The sequence below is a fragment of the Culex pipiens genome, unplaced genomic scaffold (assembly GCF_016801865.2).
Source record: "Culex pipiens pallens isolate TS unplaced genomic scaffold, TS_CPP_V2 Cpp_Un0002, whole genome shotgun sequence".
In the NCBI taxonomy this organism is placed as follows: Eukaryota; Metazoa; Arthropoda; class Insecta; order Diptera; family Culicidae; genus Culex; species Culex pipiens.
In genome coordinates, this window is record NW_026292819.1 from 564,987 (window position 1) to 584,271 (window position 19,285).

Sequence of the window (19,285 nt, forward strand, 5' to 3'; positions counted from 1 at the left end):
ACGGCGAAAAGTTAAGAAATGCATGTATTAGAACAATTATTCTGTCACACTTGGTTGCCGGCATTTTGAATAAAAGTGCACCGAGCGTGAAACTGAAAACGATCTTGTCTGGGCCCGAAAATCTCCCACATTGTTTGCTGAATGTTTTTCTTGTCGCGGAAGAGGTAACCGAACTGTCAAAATCGTTGGAATCAAGCGAGAGTTTGCACTGTTAGGTGGATCAGTTCGAGATTTGATTTTTGTATAACGTACACCAAATCTTAGCTCTGGGAGGGAATAGAATGGTTCCCAAAACTATCTCCTTGGGTAGAATCAGAGCACATCCCACATTCCACCTCGGTTGGCACAAATTAGTTTTTTTACTATCTCGTTTCAAGAACCTTCCACTTGGCTGGTTCTCCACCTAGGTTTCTTTCGGAGTGTACATGGCGGATTTATGAACTATCACGGTTCTCAAATCTTCAGCGGTTCGGTACTTACCGGTGGTGACAGTTTCGGCGAAGAGCAGGTTCTTGGGAGACACTAACAACGGTACACCGAAATGATTCACGGACTAAATTAAACTGAAGCCAGGCCCGAGTTCTGGCCCCTTGTGCAAGGAGGTGCGCCTCGGAAAAATCTGCCCCATTATCAGTTGATTTTGTTTGAGGCTTTGTTTTGAATCCGGTGATAACCTCTCGTGCGACCTGCAATCGATGAAGGAACTGGAGCCAATTCAGAGATTAATTCTTATTTAATTTAAAACATAAACATTTTCAAGGTATTGCAACTCAGCAGTGTCTTTGTAACTTTACTTCAAATTCAACTAACAGTTTTCTAATATATATTCCACATTCATGAAAATATAGGTTTTCTTAATTCACATTCATATTTGGGCCTTGTTTTATTTTATTATGAAATTTGAGATATTTGACAAAAACATAACTTTTCCAATATCCAAATGTTTTAAATCAACAACAAACCCCTTGCTTGAAAATATTGTGGCGCCATGCTAATTATTTTCAGAGAAGCTCCCAGAAAATGCAACGCAATTTAATATAGCTTAAATTTTGTTTAGTTCTAGAAGAAACGATCTGAATCAATCAACCTTTAGAAAAACAAATCTCTCGTGAGTTTACTAATCTCTTCGATCCAAAAATGTTGAGCAATTCGCTAGCTTTTCGTCGTTTTTTTCGACATTATAATTTGGTGTTTCTGATTTGAATAAAACTCCAAAGTTTTGTTTGTGTTCATGACAAAAGTAGCTGTCTACCCAAGTAACATTTTTTTCCAGGAGTTCTACAAGAGCTCTTCAAGATAGCTAGAGCATAGCAGTTTGGACCGCGGTAGGATAAAATTCTCTTCAAAACTTCTTCAGGAGTTTGGAAGAGTACTTGAAGAGAGTTTTATCCTACCGCGGTCCAAACTGCTATGCTGTAGCTATCTTGAAGAGCTCTTGTAGAACTCCTGGAAAAAAATGCTACTTGGGTACCCAAGTAACATTTTCGGTTTTATCATAACTGTTATAACCGCTATACATCCTATTAGCAAAAACCAACATTAAAACCATTAAGTCTTAACAAGAACCCCGTTAAAACCCTCTTGAAAAAGGACCTCTGCAAAAGGGTGTTACGGCCTGTTTACAAAACCCATGTAAGAGTTCAAGGCTTTACAACTGAATCCTAACAAGCTCCTCAAAGCATTGATAAAACCTTTGATAAACCTAATCAGGAGTTAAGGATAAATTAAGTTTCACACGTTTTCAAAAGTCTTATGCCAAACGGGTTTTATTCTGGAAAAAATCCTTCGTCTTGCCAATATAATGGTGACGGTTTGCAAAAATGGCGATGATAAATATTAGATATTGGAAGTAACTTAATTTAAGATAATTTCAATTTGGTGACTCAAATTCAGCTGCGGTTGAAATTTTATTGATAAATTTGGGGGAGATAGAGCCAAAAAAATTAACTCGCTACATAAAAAAATTATTATTTTGTAATTATAGTTTTAAATGCAAAAAAAAAAATCTTTTAAAAAAATTACCAAATTAAATTTAATCTTCCATTGATATGCTAATAATGACCGAAATTCAGCATAAATGTGTGTTTACACAAAATTTCAATAAAACGTATGCTTTTTAACATTTTTCATGCCAAGATAGCGGTCAATCATATTCAAGCAGAACACGCGTTTAAGCATTGGTACACAGAAAAAAAAATAAAAAATTGGAAGGGGTAATTTTTGAAGGCTGAATATTACCTCTTTTATTATGTAATTTTACCGCAATTTAGAAAAAGCGACATTACAACACAAAAGTGATAAAATTACACATTTTTAGAGGGAAAATTACACTTTTTTTCTGACATAAAAGATGTACCCCTTCCCAGATGTAATATTACCATGATTTTTTTTATCTGTATTTGGCTGCGTTTTGGACCGCCCGTGTGGATGAATCGGACCACGCACTGGACTCACAATCCAGAGGTTGCTGGTTCAAATCTCGTGGCGGGCGCTCTAAATATTCTAAGTGTAAATATGGGTATCCGGCGCCGTCGTTCCGTGCCGTACTCAAACACTTAGGAGCCCAGAGCGGCGAAGTCCTTGTACACAGCAAAAAAGTCGATGGTAAAATCGCATGCAAAAGCATGCACATCACCTTCGTCAAAAAAGACACGTAGTATTACACGTTGCATGTACAATTTTTGTAAACACAAAAAAATTCAACCGACGGAATTCAAACCCAGCACCAACAGTAAGGACTGGCGCCTTAGCTCGCTCGGCCATCAGACCGATAAAGAATTGAAAAGATAAACGCATATATGAGCTTGGCATTTCGGTCAAGTAGGTTTCCCATAGTGATGGGCTACATGTTCCAGGGTGTAATATTACATAGAATTTCATAAAATAATGCAACATTTATTTTACACCCAGGCCTTTTACACGCAGCTGGATTACTACTTTTTTTGCTGTGTAGTTGGTTTCTGTAACGTCATGCTTTGAATCCCCGAACGCTTCGAAACTCGTGATATCTCGTGTTATCAGTTATTTGGATTTGTCAAAACGATTCGCAAAAATCTTTTCATTAAAAAGTTCTTTCTTTCGTGTTTGAAGAAAGTTCGCAAACGATTTTTTTTTTTGAAAAAGAGTATTTATTAATTAGAATATATTGTTAACTAATTTTTGATTGCAAATTTGATTGGCTTCGAGAAAATAAATTTCGTGCGACAATATTTTCTATATTTTTTTCAAGAACTCGAAAAATCATCAAAAAAAACACTACAGACACGTCTCGGTTAAGCACCGCATTTGGGGGATGCAAAACCGAGGCGTGCATAACCGAGGCACAGAGCTAAAGGGATTTTGGCTATATGGGATACATTGGCTAAAATCGTACCGTAAACTGGGGTCAATCGGTACACATGGGGCGAATTGGGACAGCAGTTTTAACCATGTTGGAGCACAATATTTTGATTTTTCTGGTTGGTTTCGGTAAGAACAGACTCAGGCCAACAAAATGTGTACATCCATTTCTAAATTTAAAAGCTTTAAGTGCTCTAGAAACTGCTGTCCCTATTCAAACTGTAGTCCCGATTCACCCCAGATTACGGTATGAAAAATCATGGAAACATCGAAAAATTATAGTGTTTTGAAATTGGGATTATGTCAGCTATCCATTAAAATTATAATTTTATGAAAATTTTCACAAAAATACGTATTTTTCCTGTAATTTGAAAATGCAATTTTTATTCTCTAAGAAACCAAAAATATTCTGTTATTGCAATATGGGTATCAAATGATCAGTTATTTCATACATTTAGAATGACAATTTTTTTTTAAATGCTCCAAATTTTCACAAAACTAAAAATTTTAGTTTTTACAATAAGCGTATCGAACGATCAGGATTTTTCATACATTTCGAATGTACTAACAACATATTTTAAAAATACTCAAAATTTTCACAAAACAACGTATTTTAAAAAAAATACTTAAAATTTCCGATCGAGATTTTTTTTTCAATAAATTTTGAATGTTATAACAACATTTTTTTAAATACTCAAAATTTTCACAAAATAACGTATTTTCGAAAAATACTCAAAATTCAAGTTTTGAGAAAATTTGGAGAATTTCCAGAAAAATTATTACATTCAAAATTTATGAAAAAAAAAAATCCCGCTAATTTAAAAAAAACTCAGATTTAAAATTTTTACATTATGGGTATCAAATCATCGGGATTTTTTCATACATTTCAAATGCATAAATAACATTTTTTGAAAATACTCAAAATTTTCACAAAACTGCATTGTTTTTAAAAGTACACAAAATTTCAGTTTTTTACAATATGGGTATCAAACGATCGAGATTTTTTCATACATTTCGAATTTAATAGCAACATTTTATAAATATATTCAAATTCATATTGTAAAAAACTGAAATTTTGAGTAGTTTTTCGAAAATACGTAGCTTTATGAAAACTTTGAGCATTTTCAAAAAAAATGTAATTATATTCAAAATGTATGAAAAAATCCCGATCGTTTGTTACCCATATTGTATAAACTGAAATTTTGAGTATTTTTTCGAAAATAAGTAGTTTTGAGAAAATTTGAATATATTCATAAAATGTTGCTATTAAATTCGAAATGTATGAAAAATCTCGTTCGTTTGATACCCATATTGTGAAAAACTGAAATTTTGTGTTCTTTTAAAAACTATGTAGTTTTGTGAAAATTTTGAGTATTTTCAAAAAATGTTATTAATGCATTTGAAATGTATGAAAAAATCCTGATCATTTGATACCCATATTGTATAAATTGAAATTTTGAGTTTTTTTTTCAAAAATACGTAGTTTTGTGAAAATTTTGAGTGTTTTTGAAAAATAATTTAACTTTCAAAAAGTATAAAAAATTCCAATCATTTGATACCCATATTGTTATAACTATATTTTTTTGTATTTTTTGAGAAACATTTCATTTTACAAATACCAGAAAAATACGTATTTTTGCGAAAATTTTCATGAAATTATAATTTAAATGGATAGCTGACATTATCCTGATTCCAAAACATTTTTTTTATGTTTACATGATTTTTCATACGATTTTAGCCAATGTTTTCTCCCATATGGCCAAAATCCCATAAGCTCTGTGCCTCAGGCACTGGAGCGTGCTTAACCGAGGCAGCCAAACGATTCAAAACTGGGGCAATGCAAAACCGAGGAATGTCAGTATAAAATGTCGATTTTCAAAAACGTACAGATTTACTGAGGTGAGCAATTCTCTTTGAAAATTTTAAAATTAACACTAACATTTCAAATGGGCGTTGTATTGAATGTTTGGCCATTTTTTAATATTGGTCTTGATTTCAAAAATTTGAAAAATATTTTTTTTTTAGAAAGGATCATACGATTTTACAAATGTTTCATTTTTCAACATTGAAAATTGGAACATTTGTTGCTGAGATATTGGCATTAGAAAATTTGGTAATGTTTGGATGAGACTTGAAACAATTAAATTTTCTAGCTTATTTTTTTATATTTGCTGTATTTCAGCAACCAGAGGTAAATCATCAATATATCTTCGGCAATATTTTAGAATTTATCTGAACTTTAAAAAAAAATAGTTTCATAGCTGGACAATCATGGGCATTATTTTTTTGAATGTTAAAAATTTCTTTTATCAAAAAAAAACATTTTTTCAAAAAAATCATAGCTCAGCGGCAAAGTTCTAGTCCATACTTCTCAATTGCTCAAAAGTTGCGGTTTTTTGTCTCCTAAAACCAATCCCAAAATTTCAAAATAAAAAAATACTGAAAGTTTAATGTAAAAATGGCACAAAAAAGTCCGTGAACTATTTTTAATAGTCATCATCAAAATCTACAACTTTACCGAGGACACCAAATCGATCAGAAAATTCTTTTAAAAGTCACAGATTTTCTAATATTTACGTACCACAAACCAGTCTTCCCGAAACGCACGCACGCCGTACACGCCGTACAAGTTTTCAGTGCAGATGAACCTCAAACACACCAGGCTGCCATGTTCGAGTTCTCCCCGCACGGCGCACTCAAGTTTACACGCGGTGTAAACACGGGGTGCACACCTCGGGTACAACGCCGTGCGAGCGAAGAGCGTGTAAAGAGACGAAAAAATGACTGCTTCTCACTCTCTCTGTGGCAAACACTGTAGTGTGACTGCAGCGGAGAATGAAACACCACTTTACAGCAGAGGGAGCGTGAGGGAACTTATTTTGTCTCTTTTCTGCGTCGTCGGCTTGCACGGGGTTTGTACCCGGGGTGCAAGGTTCGGTTTTAAACTCGAGGTTCGTGTGCGCGTACAGACTGTACACGGCAGAGTTTAGGTTTGCTTGTACGCGTGCACACGCGGTGCTGGTGTTTGATCGAGTACAGAAAACAGAGAACGCGGTTGAACGCGGTGCACGGGGATCACTGCCACAAACTGCTGCCAAAATTGTATGGGTGAACCAATGACACAGAATGGCTTCTTTGGGAATAGGCAAGGTCCCGTCACTATAGTTTGAACCAAATCAAACAGAGCAATTCTCTACGAAATCGGTCTTTTTTCTTCAATTTTAATTTTTGTATTTTTTAATCCGGCTGAAACTTTTTTGGTGCCTTCGGTATGCCCAAAGAAGCCATTTTGCATCATTAGTTTGTCCATATAATTTTCCATACAAATTCGGCAGCTGTCCATACAAAAATGATGTATGAAAATTCAAAAATCTGTATCTTTTGAAGGAATTTTTTGATCGATTTGGTGTCTTCGGCAAAGTTGTAGGTATGGATACGGACTACACTGGAAAAAATAATACACGGTAAAAAAAAATTTGGTGATTTTTTTATTTAACTTTTTATCACTAAAACTTGATTTACAAAAAAACACTATTTTTAATTTTTTTTATTTTTTGATATGTTTTAGAAGACATAAAATGCCAACTTTTCAGAAATTTCCAGGTTGTGCAAAAAATCACTGACCGAGTTATGAATTTTTTAATCAATACTGATTTTTTCAAAAAATCGAAATTTTGGTCGTAAAAATTTTTCAACTTCATTTTTCGATGTAAAATCAAATTTGCAATCAAAAAGTACTTTACTAAAATTTTGATAAAGTGCACCGTTTTCAAGTTATAGCCATATTTAAGTGACTTTTTTGAAAATAGTCGCAGTTTTTCATTTTTTTAAATTAGTGCACATGTTTGCCCAGTTTTGAAAAAAATATTTTTGAAAAGCTGAGAAAATTCTCTATATTTTGCTTATTCGGACTATGTTGATACGACCTTCAGTTGCTGAGATATTGCAATGCAAAGGTTTAAAAACAGGAAAATTGATGTTTTCTAAGTTTCACCCAAACAACCCACCATTTTCTATCGTCAATATCTCAGCAACTAATGTGTGTGTGTGTGTGCAACCAACCAAACGGGACCACGCGGTCGCTTCTTACAAATTGAGTTGTTTCCAATGGTTTTTTTTTTTTTTTTTTTTTTTTTTTTTTTTTTTTTTTTTTTTTTTTTTTTTTTTTTTTTTTTTTTTTTTTTTTTTTTTTTTTAGATCTACATTCTATACATGCAAATAACTCGCATAGGCATTTGGAAGGTGTTAGCTCTGCCGAGCTTCGGTGACCCATTTCTACGCTGGCTAGCCGAGCGCGAGGTACTTCAGCTTTATCGACAAGCCCCGCCCTGAAGAACGTTTGGACCAATCAGATTCAAACGTTATTTAGAACTTCCGAACCCTTGTCAAATGGACAAGGACCCAGCGCGTATATAGTTGATAGTAACAGTATTCCTAATTCCAGTCCTAGCTTACCAAGTCGCGAAGGCATAGTGGTCAGCATTTTTGCTTACCGATCCAAAGGACGAGGGATCGAACCCCGACTCGAGCGACTTTGATATTTCGTTTATGTTCAGAGTTTCAAGATTTATATTTCCTATACTTTCTCGTTGGGAGCAGATGGGAATCGAACCCAGGACCATTCGCTTACAAAGCGAACACCGTGACCAGTCAGCCACGGCCGCTCCTACTCGTCAATATCTCAGCAACTAATGGTCCGATTTTCAATGTTAATATATGAAACAATTGTGAAATTTTCCGATCTTTTCGAAAAAAATATTTTTGGAATTTTCAAATCAAGACAAACATTTTAAAAGGGCGTAATATTGAATGTTTGGCCTTTGTGAAATGTTAGTCTTGATTTGAAAATTCCAAAAATATTTTTTTCGAAGAGATCGGAAAATTTCACAAATGTTTCATATATTAACATTGAAAATCGGACCATTAGTTGCTGAGATATTGACGATAGAAAATGGTGGGTTGTTTGGGTGAAACTTAGAAAACATCAATTTTCCTGTTTTTAAACCTTTGCATTGCAATATCTCAGCAACTAAAGGTCGTATCAACATAGTCCGAATAAGCAAAATATAGAGAATTTTCTCAGCTTTTCAAAAATATTTTTTTCAAAACTGGGCAAACATGTGCACTAATTTAAAAAAATGAAAAACTGCGACTATTTTCAAAAAAGTCACTTAAATATGGCTATAACTTGAAAACGGTACACTTTATCAAAATTTCAGTAAAGTACTTTTTGATTGCAAATTTGATTTTACATCGAAAAATGAAGTTGAAAAATTTTTACGACCAAAATTTCGATTTTTTGAAAAAATCAGTATTGATTAAAAAAATCATAACTCGGTCAGTGATTTTTTGCACAACCTGGAAATTTCTGAAAAGTTGGCATTTTATGCCTTCTAAAACATATCAAAAAATAAAAAAAATTAAAAATAGTGTTTTTTTGTAAATCAAGTTTTAGTGATAAGGGTAATTCTCCGCCAACTCACACAGCAGTTGCCCCGACCCCTCTTCGATTTGCGTGAAACTTTGTCCTAAGGGGTAACTTTTGTCCCTGATCACGAATCCGAGGTCCGTTTTTTGATATCTCGTGACGGAGGGGCGGTACGACCCCTTCCATTTTTGCACATGCGAAAAAAGAGGTGTTTTTCAATAATTTGCAGCCTGAAACGGTGATGAGATAGAAATTTGGTGTCAAAGGGACTTTTATGTAAAATTAGACGCCCGATTTGATGGCGTAATCAGAATTCCGAAAAAACGTATTTTTCATCGAAAAAAACACTAAAAAAGTTTTAAAAATTCTCCCATTTTCCGTTACTCGACTGTAAAAAATTTTGGAACATGTCATTCTATGGGAAATTTAATGTACTTTTCGAATCTACATTGTCCCAGAAGGGTCATTTTTTCATTTAGAACAAAATTTTTCATTTTAAAATTTCGTGTTTTTTCTAACTTTGCAGGGTTATTTTTTAGAGTGTAACAATGTTCTACAAAGTTGTAGAGCAGACAATTACAAAAATTTTGATATATATACATAAGGGGTTTGCTTATAAACATCACAAGTTATCACGATTTTACGAAAAAAAGTTTTAAAAAAGTTGGTCGTCATCGATCATGGCCGTTCATGGTCACCCGCGACAGACACGGACGACGAAACAAAGAGAAACGCAAAAAGTAACTTTTTCAAAACTTTTTTTCGTAAAATCGCGATAACTTGTGATGTTTATAAGCAAACCCCTAATGTCTATATATCAAAATTTTTGTAATTGTCTGCTCTACAACTTTGTAGAACATTGTTACACTCTAAAAAATAACCCTGCAAAGTTAGAAAAAACACGAAATTTTAAAATGAAAAATTTTGTTCTAAATGAAAAAATGACCCTTCTGGGACAATGTAGATTCGAAAAGTACATTAAATTTCCCATAAAATGACATGTTCCAAAATTTTTTACAGTCGAGTAACGGAAAATGGGAGAATTTTTAAAACTTTTTTATTGTTTTTTTCGATGAAAAATACGTTTTTTCGGAATTCTGAGTACGTCATCAAATCGGGCGTCTAATTTTACATAAAAGTCCCTTTGATGCCAAATTTCTATCTCATCACCGTTTCAGGCTGCAAATTATTGAAAAACACCTCTTTTTTCGCATGTGCAAAAATGGAAGGGGTCGTACCGCCCCTCCGTCACGAGATATCAAAAAACGGACCTCGGATTCGTGATCAGGGACAAAAGTTACCCCTTAGGACAAAGTTTCACGCAAATCGAAGAGGGGTCGGGGCAACTTTTCCCGATTTCGTGTGAGTTGGTAGAGAATTACCCAGTTAAATAAAAAAATCACCAAATTTTTTTTACCGTGTATTATTTTTTTCCAGTGTAGTCCGTACCCATACCTACAACTTTGCCGAAGACACCAAATCGATCAAAAAATTCCTTCAAAAGATACAGATTTTTGAATTTTCATACATCATTTTTGTATGGACAGCTGCCGAATTTGTATGGAAAATTATATGGACAAACTAATGATGCAAAATGGCTTCTTTGGGCATACCGAAGGCACCAAAAAAGTTTCAGTCGGATTAAAAAATACAAAAAAAATCGAATGACCGAAATCCTAGAGAACTGCTCAACAATATAAATAAAATTCATTTCCGGTTTTGGTGGAGAATTGTTCAGGTGCTGTTCATTGTTCAAGGTCATGATTTTTACAGTTGGTGAAATAAATAAAAAAAATGATGATTAAATTTCATGTTTTTACCTATAATAAAATAGCATAACAAAAAAAAACAAGAGAAATCAACTAGTATAATCCGAGTGAAAGCTACACCTAACTCAGCTGAATTATGTTGCAAATCACTCAACCACGAATTGCCCCCAAAAAATCCCTCTGTCTACCTCTGTCTCAAAACTCGAACCGATTAGTTCTGGCTGGCAGCAAGGCGGCAGTTCCAGCCATTTGGCGAGCTGTCCCTCCCTCGCAACGGAACTCTAATTGACGTTGATTGAATCGTTCCACGGGGAACTGATTTGTTTCGTGATGCGACGACTCGCGACTAGAGACAAGAAATTGTTGTTGACGTTTAGTTTGTATGGAAAGTGGAGTTTCATGACCGCCGACGACGCACTTGTTGCCGGTCGTCGTTACAAATTGAGCAAAATTGAGACTGGCAACAAAGGCAAAGACAACGGCCAAGAATTGATTCGAGCGGTTAAAGGTTATTCGACAAATAGTTTCCACGGAAAAGGGTTCGCAACCCGGTACAAAGCACACGCAAACGTCACACTGCCTGGTGGATGTAATTTCACCAGTGTTTGTAACCATCTTTTGTTTGACAGGGCAATTTGCAGCACGACTATTCGATTCAATTGGAGTTTAATTCATTCGCGCGCACTGCCAGCAAGCAACGCGGTTCTACGCTTTAGTGCTATCTTGCCACATACCATACATTTTGATGACTTAAATACGTCCATTTAAAAAGTGAGTGTTGAACTCTGGCAAGAAAAATACTTTAAAACTGAAATTGTGGCAAGTCAGCATATAACCACGACCAGATGGAGACACAATCGCACGAGGGGAGGGAGCCAGCGAAACCCAAAACAACACAACAACAACAGTTTCAGACTGATTGACTGATTGGATGTGGCCCGGTTGAATGAGCACCAAATGTAATAAACGGGCGTTGATGTATGTGTCTGCATGCTTGCTTGCGCTCAAGTGGAGCTAATTTGCAGCAGAACCGGCCCGAAAACGGAACTTCCGGCCCCGGGTATCGAAAATTGTATCTGGTTAATCAATTGGATTGGTTCGTCGATTTGTGACGGGCGGGTGAGGAGAGGTGCCTGTTCACACGTTTCTGGGTGTAGTTAATTGGACGAAATTTCGTTACTTTGAAATTAACTATTTTTAAGGGGCCTAAAATTGAACATGAACATAATTCGTGCTTGCCATTTCATTAGGGCACATAACTTTTTTAAACAAGAGTGTGTCCCTTTCACACCTTATGTAAACTGTCATTTGTGTGAAAGGGATACACAATTGTTTACAAAAGTTATGTGCCCTTTTGAAATGTTAGGCTCAAATTGACTGCAAAGCTTCTTTCAACGGCAAAAAAATGCACTGCTCAAAAAGTAGTATTATCAAAATAATGTTAGGGTTTGTTCTAAGCTTCTTGAGCAAAAAAGTACAAAAAAAGTTTAAACAATTTTGCCATTTTCCGTTACTCAACTTTACAAACTATATTTTTGCAATTCCGCTGTAAAACTGTCAACTTTTTCGGTCCTTCTGAGCAATACTCTGAGTTTTCGGTCATTCGATTTTTTTTGTATTTTTTAATCCGGCTGAAACTTTTTTGGTGCCTTCGGTATGCCCAAAGAAGCCAATTTGCATCATTAGTTTGTCCATATAATTTTCCATACAAATTTGGCAGCTGTCCATACAAAAATGATTTGTGAAAATTCAAAAATCTGTATCTTTTGAAGGAATTTTTGATCGAGTTGGTGTCTTCGACAAAGTTGTAGGTATGGATATGGACTACACTGAAAAAAAATGATACACGGTAAAAAAAATTTTGGTGATTTTTTATTTAACTTTTTGTCACTAAAACTTGATTTGCAAAAAAACACTATTTTTAATTTTTTTTTTTTTGATATGTTTTAGAGGACATAAAATGCCAACTTTTCAGAAATTTCCAGAATGGGCAAAAAATCTTTGACCGAGTTATGATTTTTTGAATCAATACTGATTTTTTCAAAAAATCGAAATATCGGTCGCAAAAATTTTTCAACTTCATTTTTCGATGTAAAATCGAATTTGCAATCAAAAAGTACTTTAGTGATTTTTTGATAAAGAGCACCGTTTTCAAGTTATAGCCATTTTTAGGTAACTTTTTTGAAAATAGTCGCAGTTTTTCATTTTTTTAAATTAGTGCCCATGTTTGCCCACCTTTGAAAAAAATATTTTTGAAAAGCTGAGAAAATTCTCTATATTTTGCTTTATTGAACTTTGTTGATGCGACCCATAGTTGCTGAGATATTGCTATGCAAAGGCTAAAAAACAGGAAAATTGATGTTTTCTGTGTAGTCCATATCCATACCTACAACTTTGCCGAAGACACCAACTCGATCAAAAAATTCCTTCAAAAGATACAGATTTTTGAATTTTCACATATCATTTTTGTATGAACAGCTGCCAAATTTGTATGGAAAATTATATGGACAAACTAATGATGCAAAATGGCTTCTTTGGGCATACCGAAGGCACCAAAAAAGTTTCAGCCGGATTAAAAAATACAAAAATTAAAATTAAAGAAAAAAGACCGATTCCGTAGAGAACTGCTCTTCTGTGAAAACGAAACGGCCTACTTTTCCCTACCTAATATAACTGAATGGAAATTTAATACCATTCAATAACAGTGCTGTAAAGTAGAACTTTTCAACACTAGTATCAAAAAGAAACATTATTAAATATTTTTTGTTTTGAACGGTGAAATTACTAAACACATGAATGTTTGACATAAAAATTCATTCAAGAAGCCTTTTTCGGAATTGCAAAAACTGATGTTAGAAACTCGTTGCAAAACTTGATTTTTTCAGCGCTCGTCGTATTTATCCAACTCGGTAAACCTCGTTGGATAAATGTACAACTCGTGCTGAAAAAATCTTTTTTTGCAACTTGATGCATAAACTACTATTTTTTATGATTTACTAGATTTTTCAAGTGCTATAAAACGAATTTTTCTATAAAATGCTCAGAAATAACTTATTTTATCTTAGAACAATTCTGTACAAAATCGGTCTTTATTTTATGTTTTGTATTTTTTAATCCGACTAAAACTTTTTTGGTGCTCAAAGAAGCCATTTTGCATCATTTGTTTGTCCATATAATTTTCCATACAAATTTGGCAGGTGTCCATACAAAAATGATATATGAAAATTCAAAACTCTGTGTCTTTTGAAGGTATTTCTTGATCGATTTAGTGTCTTCTGCAAAGTTGTAGGTATGGAAAAGGACTACACCTAAAAAAATGATACAAGGAAAAAAATATTTTTGTGTTTTTTTTTTTATTTTAATTTTGTCACTTTTGAGCTTTTGCACCCAGATTTTTGTTACAGACATTTTAGTATCTTCAAAACTACGGGTACCATCAAAATATTTTTTTAATTCATTTCTTGAAGAACTGTTCACAATGTAATTTACAACAAAGTTTGATTAATTTTACATTCCCGTTATTGCAGGATTGGGTCCGTAAGTTTGACCATTTTGGAATAAGAAGACAACAACTTCCTTCGTTGCTGTGCACCCTTACCTGATAGCATAGCATAGCATAGCATAGCATAGCATTACGGGTCTGCACCAATTCAATTCAATATTCTTAGACAATTTGATTGCTGCCCGGTGCATCCAAAAATATCCAGAACGTGCAATAAATCGTTGACCCAGTAATGATTTTTTAAAATCAAAACTGTTTTTTTTTTTTCAAAAAATCGAAATACTGATCACATACATTTTTATACTTCATTTTTTATGTAGAATCGAATTTGCTATAAAAAAGTACATTTGTGAAATTCTTTTTATAAACGCTATTTTGAAAAAAAAATATATCTGCGACTATTTTCAAAGAAGATACCTTAAAATGGCTATAACTTGAAAACGGTGCACTTTACCAAAATTTCCCTTGAGTATTTTGATTGCGAATTCGATTTTAAAAGAAAAATGAAGTTAAAAAATTTGAACGAACAATATTTCGATTTTTTTAAATCAAATATTGTTTGCACAATCTGGAAATTTCGGAAAAGTTGGCATATGACGAATTTAAAAAATATAAAAATTAAAAAAAATGTTTTTTTTTTTGCAAATCAAATTTTAGTGACAAAAATTGAAATTGAAAATCACAAAAAAAATTAACGTGTAACATTTTTTTCACTGTGCACTCAAACCCCGATGGTTTGACACCAAACGTTGTCAAACGAACGGGGTTACTTTTAAGTTTGACACCCCTTTTACACGGAGTTCACACACACTACCAAACGTTTGTTTTGATAGTGTGCGTGAGCGCTGTATAAAAAATCATTTTTGTCCAGCTGCCAAATTTGAATGCAAAAATATATTTGGTATATCAAATAATTAAAAAAAGTCAACTTTCAAAATTTCAACTTTTCAGAATAATTTTAGATTAAGGACCCCATTTCATGGCCAAAATAATGATCCCGACGAAATTGGTCAAAATTATCCCCAATTTTAGCAAAGTCCCTTAGGGGGTATATTAAAATAATTAAAAAAATCAGCATTCAAAATTTCAACTTTTTAGAATAATTTTTGCTTAAGGACCTCATTTCATGGCCAAAATAATGACCCCGACGAAATTAGACAAAATTATCCTAAAGATCTAAACATATTTAACAAAAGAAAAAATAATAATGGATTGTGTTATGGACACTTAGAAACATTTCCATTTGTGCGATTTCTGGTAATTTTATTTCTAAGTCAGTATACCGAACGAATATCAAATTTAGTTATAAGGAGGTTTTTTGAAAAGTATAACATTTCCTTTTATTAGCATGTTAATAAACATGTTCAATATAATATCACCTCAATACCCAATTTTGTTATTTTATCAGAAACTGTTATTATTATTTCTTCTTGAAGTTGAACTTCAGGATAAAATAATAACACTTTTTGTTATTTTAACAGGATTTGTTATTGAAATATTATTAATTTTGTTGTTACCGTCTGCCCGGGTTCGGGGGTATATCAAATAATAAAAAAAACAACTTTCAAAATTTCAACTTTTTAGAATAATTTTAGCTAAAGGACCCCATTTCATGGCCAAAATATTGACTCCCATTGTTCTAGCCAATAATAGCAAAGTCCCTTAGGGGATATATCAAATAATTAAAAAAATCAACTTTCAAAATTTTCACTTTTTAGAATAATTTTAGCTTAAGGACCCCATTTCATGGCTTAAATAATGACCCCGACGAAAATGGTCAAAAGTATACCAAAGTTCTAAACAAATTTAACAAAAGAAAAAAAATAACAGATTGTGTTATGGACACTTAAAAACTTTTCCATTTGTGCGATTTATGGTAATTTTATTTCTAAGTCAGAATACCAAACGAATAACAAATCTTGTTATTAGGAGAGTTTTTGAAATGTATAACATTTCCTCTTATTAGCGTGTTATTAAACATTTTTAAGTATAATATCACATCAATACCAAATCTTGTTATTTTATCAGAAATTGTTTTTATTTTTTCTTATTGAAGTTGAAGTTCAGGATAAAATAATAACACTTTTTGTTATTTTAACAGGATTTGTTATTGAAATATTATTAATTTTGTTATTATCGTCTGCCCGGGATACCAAACGCACCAAAAATACAAAAAAAATCAAATCACCGAATTCATTTTTGGCCTCGTTTCACGAATTAGATATGCCAATAATTTGCAATTTTCTACCTCCAGCCAAACTGGTTCTAGGTCTGGAACCGTCCAAAAGCCACTTTGGTTATCTTCCCATGCACTCCTCCCAGAGGAAGAAGAGCCGCTTCCTTGGGAGAGTTTCGTCAAACGGCTTATTAAGTGGCGTATGATAGCAGGTTGAGCTTTCGCGATCGCAGCAGCCAAACACGTGTGTGCTGTGTCTGTGGCGAATTAGAAACCAGATTTGGCGCAGATTAACAGGACCTGGCCAAAGGTGTGTAGTCAAGCATACGGTCTCGGACGAGATGAGAGGAGAGTCAAAATATTACCACGGTTTAGGGGGAAGTAGTCGACAGTGGTAATCAAATGAGGCAAAATTTGTTTTATAAAATCAAGAAAAAATATTCGTTTCATTATGTAACTTCAAAAAACATGTATCTAACACAAAATTTCCCATTCCCCCCTATGTGATGGTTTTACCCATTCCACCGTTATCCAACCGCCCAAAAACGTTCACGCCGAGAATATATCAATAACCAAATCGAGGTTAATCATCCCCTTTCCCAGTCGGCAGTTTTGGAACTTCGCACCAAACAACAACAACTCGGCTCAGTTAGACGTTCCACGCCGAATGCCTCCAGGCTAGCGATACGTGGAGTTTGTGATCATTTCGAGATGATCTTCTCGCTAAGATGGAATTAGATACCGTCTCAGATGCGTTAACTTAAAGGTTGCACGATTATTTTTTTTTTACTTAAGCTTAAGTTTTGTGAACACTTGCATCCAAACATTTTTTTTTAAGAATTTTCAATTTTAAAAATGTTCTCACTTTCAAACTATGGGAACACAACAATTTCCAACAAACCGCTAATTTATCATACGTGTGGGAGCTTTAAATAAGCGGCTTGCGTGATTTAGTGAGGTCTGGGCTCCAATTGCTGATGCCACCAGAAGACGATTATGCGCTCTAGAAACCGTTTTCGGTGCTGGTGAGCCAACTACCCCTCCGGGCAAGTTTGTCTCTACAAATGGAGTACTGTCACGTGATCGTGCGGAGGGGTCGTTTCGAGATTGCACCATCTGCCGCTAATGTCGAAGTCATTTTTGCGTTTTTTTGCTAATGGATCTTGGGACACTTTGGAGATTGCAAGTCTATCTTGGGAAGATACTTTTGCTGATTGATTGATTCGTCAGTGCTATTTTTCAATTAAACCTCAAACTAAAATCTAATTGTGATTGTGACGCACATCATCATCAAAACTTGGTTTCAAATTTAATAAAACACATTATCAACTTTGCCATTAGCGGAAACCCTGATCACGATTCTGATCCGAGATAACTTTTTAGATTTTTTTCGGGGTTTTCATTAACCCTTTCAGGCTTGATGGGTCATATTTGACCCAAATATGAAAATTTCCAAAACTAGCCCATAATTTTTAATGCTTTTTGCTCGTGAAGAGATGGAAATTATGTGGCTTTGCTCTAAGGGGTTATTTTGGTTCCTGATCACGACTCCGAGGTCCATTTTTCGATATTTCGTGACGGTGGGGCGGTACGACCCCTTTCATTTTTCTGGTTTTTTACTAAGACACGTTTTTTAGTGATTTGTAGCTCGCAACCGTGAAGAGATAGAAATTTGGTGTCAAAGGGACTTTTGTGTAAAATTAGACGCCCGATTTGATGGCGTACTCAAAATTCCGAAAAAAGTTAAAAAATAGTTTTAAAATCATTACTATTTGGGTAATTCTCTACCAACTCACACAGCAGTTGCCCCGACCCCTCTTCGATTTGCGTGAAACTTTGTCCTAAGGGGTAACTTTTGTCCCTGATCACGAATCCGAGGTCCGTTTTTTGATATCTCGTGACGGAGGGGCGGTACGACCCCTTCCATTTTTGAACATGCGAAAAAAGAGGTGTTTTCAATAATTTGCAGCCTGAAACGGTGATGAGATAGAAATTTGGTGTCAAAGGGACTTTTATGTAAAATTAGACGCCCGATTTGATGGCATACTCAGAATTCCGAAAAAAACGTATTTTTCATCGGAAAAAACACTAAAAAAGTTTTAAAAATTCTCCCATTTTTCGTTACTCGACTGTAAAAAATTTTGGAACATGTCATTTTATAGGAAATTTAATGTACTTTTCGAATCTACATTGTCCCAGAAGGGTCATTTTTTCATTTAGAACAAAATTTTTCATTTTAAAATTTCGTGTTTTTTCTAACTTTGCAGGGTTATTTTTTAGAGTGTAACAATGTTCTACAAAGTTGTAGAGCAGACAATTACAAAAATTTTGATATATAGACATAAGGGGTTTGCTTATAAACATCACGAGTTATCGCGATTTTACGAAAAAAAAGTTTTGAAAAAGTTGGTCGTCATCGATCATGGCCATTCATGGTCACCCGCGACAGACACGGACGACGAAACAAAGAGAAACGCAAAAAGTAACTTTTTCAAAACTTTTTTTCGTAAAATCGCGATAACTCGTGATGTTTATAAGCAAACCCCTTATGTCTATATATCAAAATTTTTGTAATTGTCTGCTCTACAACTTTATAGAACATTGTTACACTCTAAAAAATAACCCTGCAAAGTTAGAAAAAACACGAAATTTTAAAATGAAAAATTTTGTTCTAAATGAAAAAATGACCCTTCTGGGACAATGTAGATTCGAAAAGTACATTAAATTTCCCATAAAATGACATGTTCCAAAATTTTTTACAGTCGAGTAACGGAAAATGGGAGAATTTTTAAAACTTTTTTAGTGTTTTTTTCGATGAAAAATACGTTTAGTCGGAATTCTGAGTACGCCATCAAATCGGGCGTCTAATTTTACATAAAAGTCCCTTTGACACCAAATTTCTATCTCATCACCGTTTCAGGCTGCAAATTATTGAAAAACACCTCTTTTTTCGCATGTTCAAAAATGGAAGGGGTCGTACCGCCCCTCCGTCACGAGATATCAAAAAACGGACCTCGGATTCGTGATCAGGGACAAAAGTTACCCCTTAGGACAAAGTTTCACGCAAATCG

At 34.1% G+C, this 19,285-nt stretch overlaps 1 protein-coding gene across 3 annotated transcripts in view; it reads right to left on the reverse strand.

Annotated features, from left to right (window-relative positions):
• LOC120417442 (galactokinase-like) overlaps positions 1 to 602 on the reverse strand; it is a 104,414-nt gene extending 103,812 nt beyond the window's left edge. The window contains exon 1 of one of the 3 annotated variants that reach the window (XM_039579486.1): positions 481 to 602. The gene's annotated coding sequence lies outside the window, so the exon portion shown is untranslated. The remainder of the gene's footprint in view (positions 1 to 480) is intronic. The other 2 variants (XM_052711341.1, XM_052711340.1) reach the window with 2 other exon arrangements.
• Between the last annotated feature and the right edge of the window lie 18,683 nt (positions 603 to 19,285).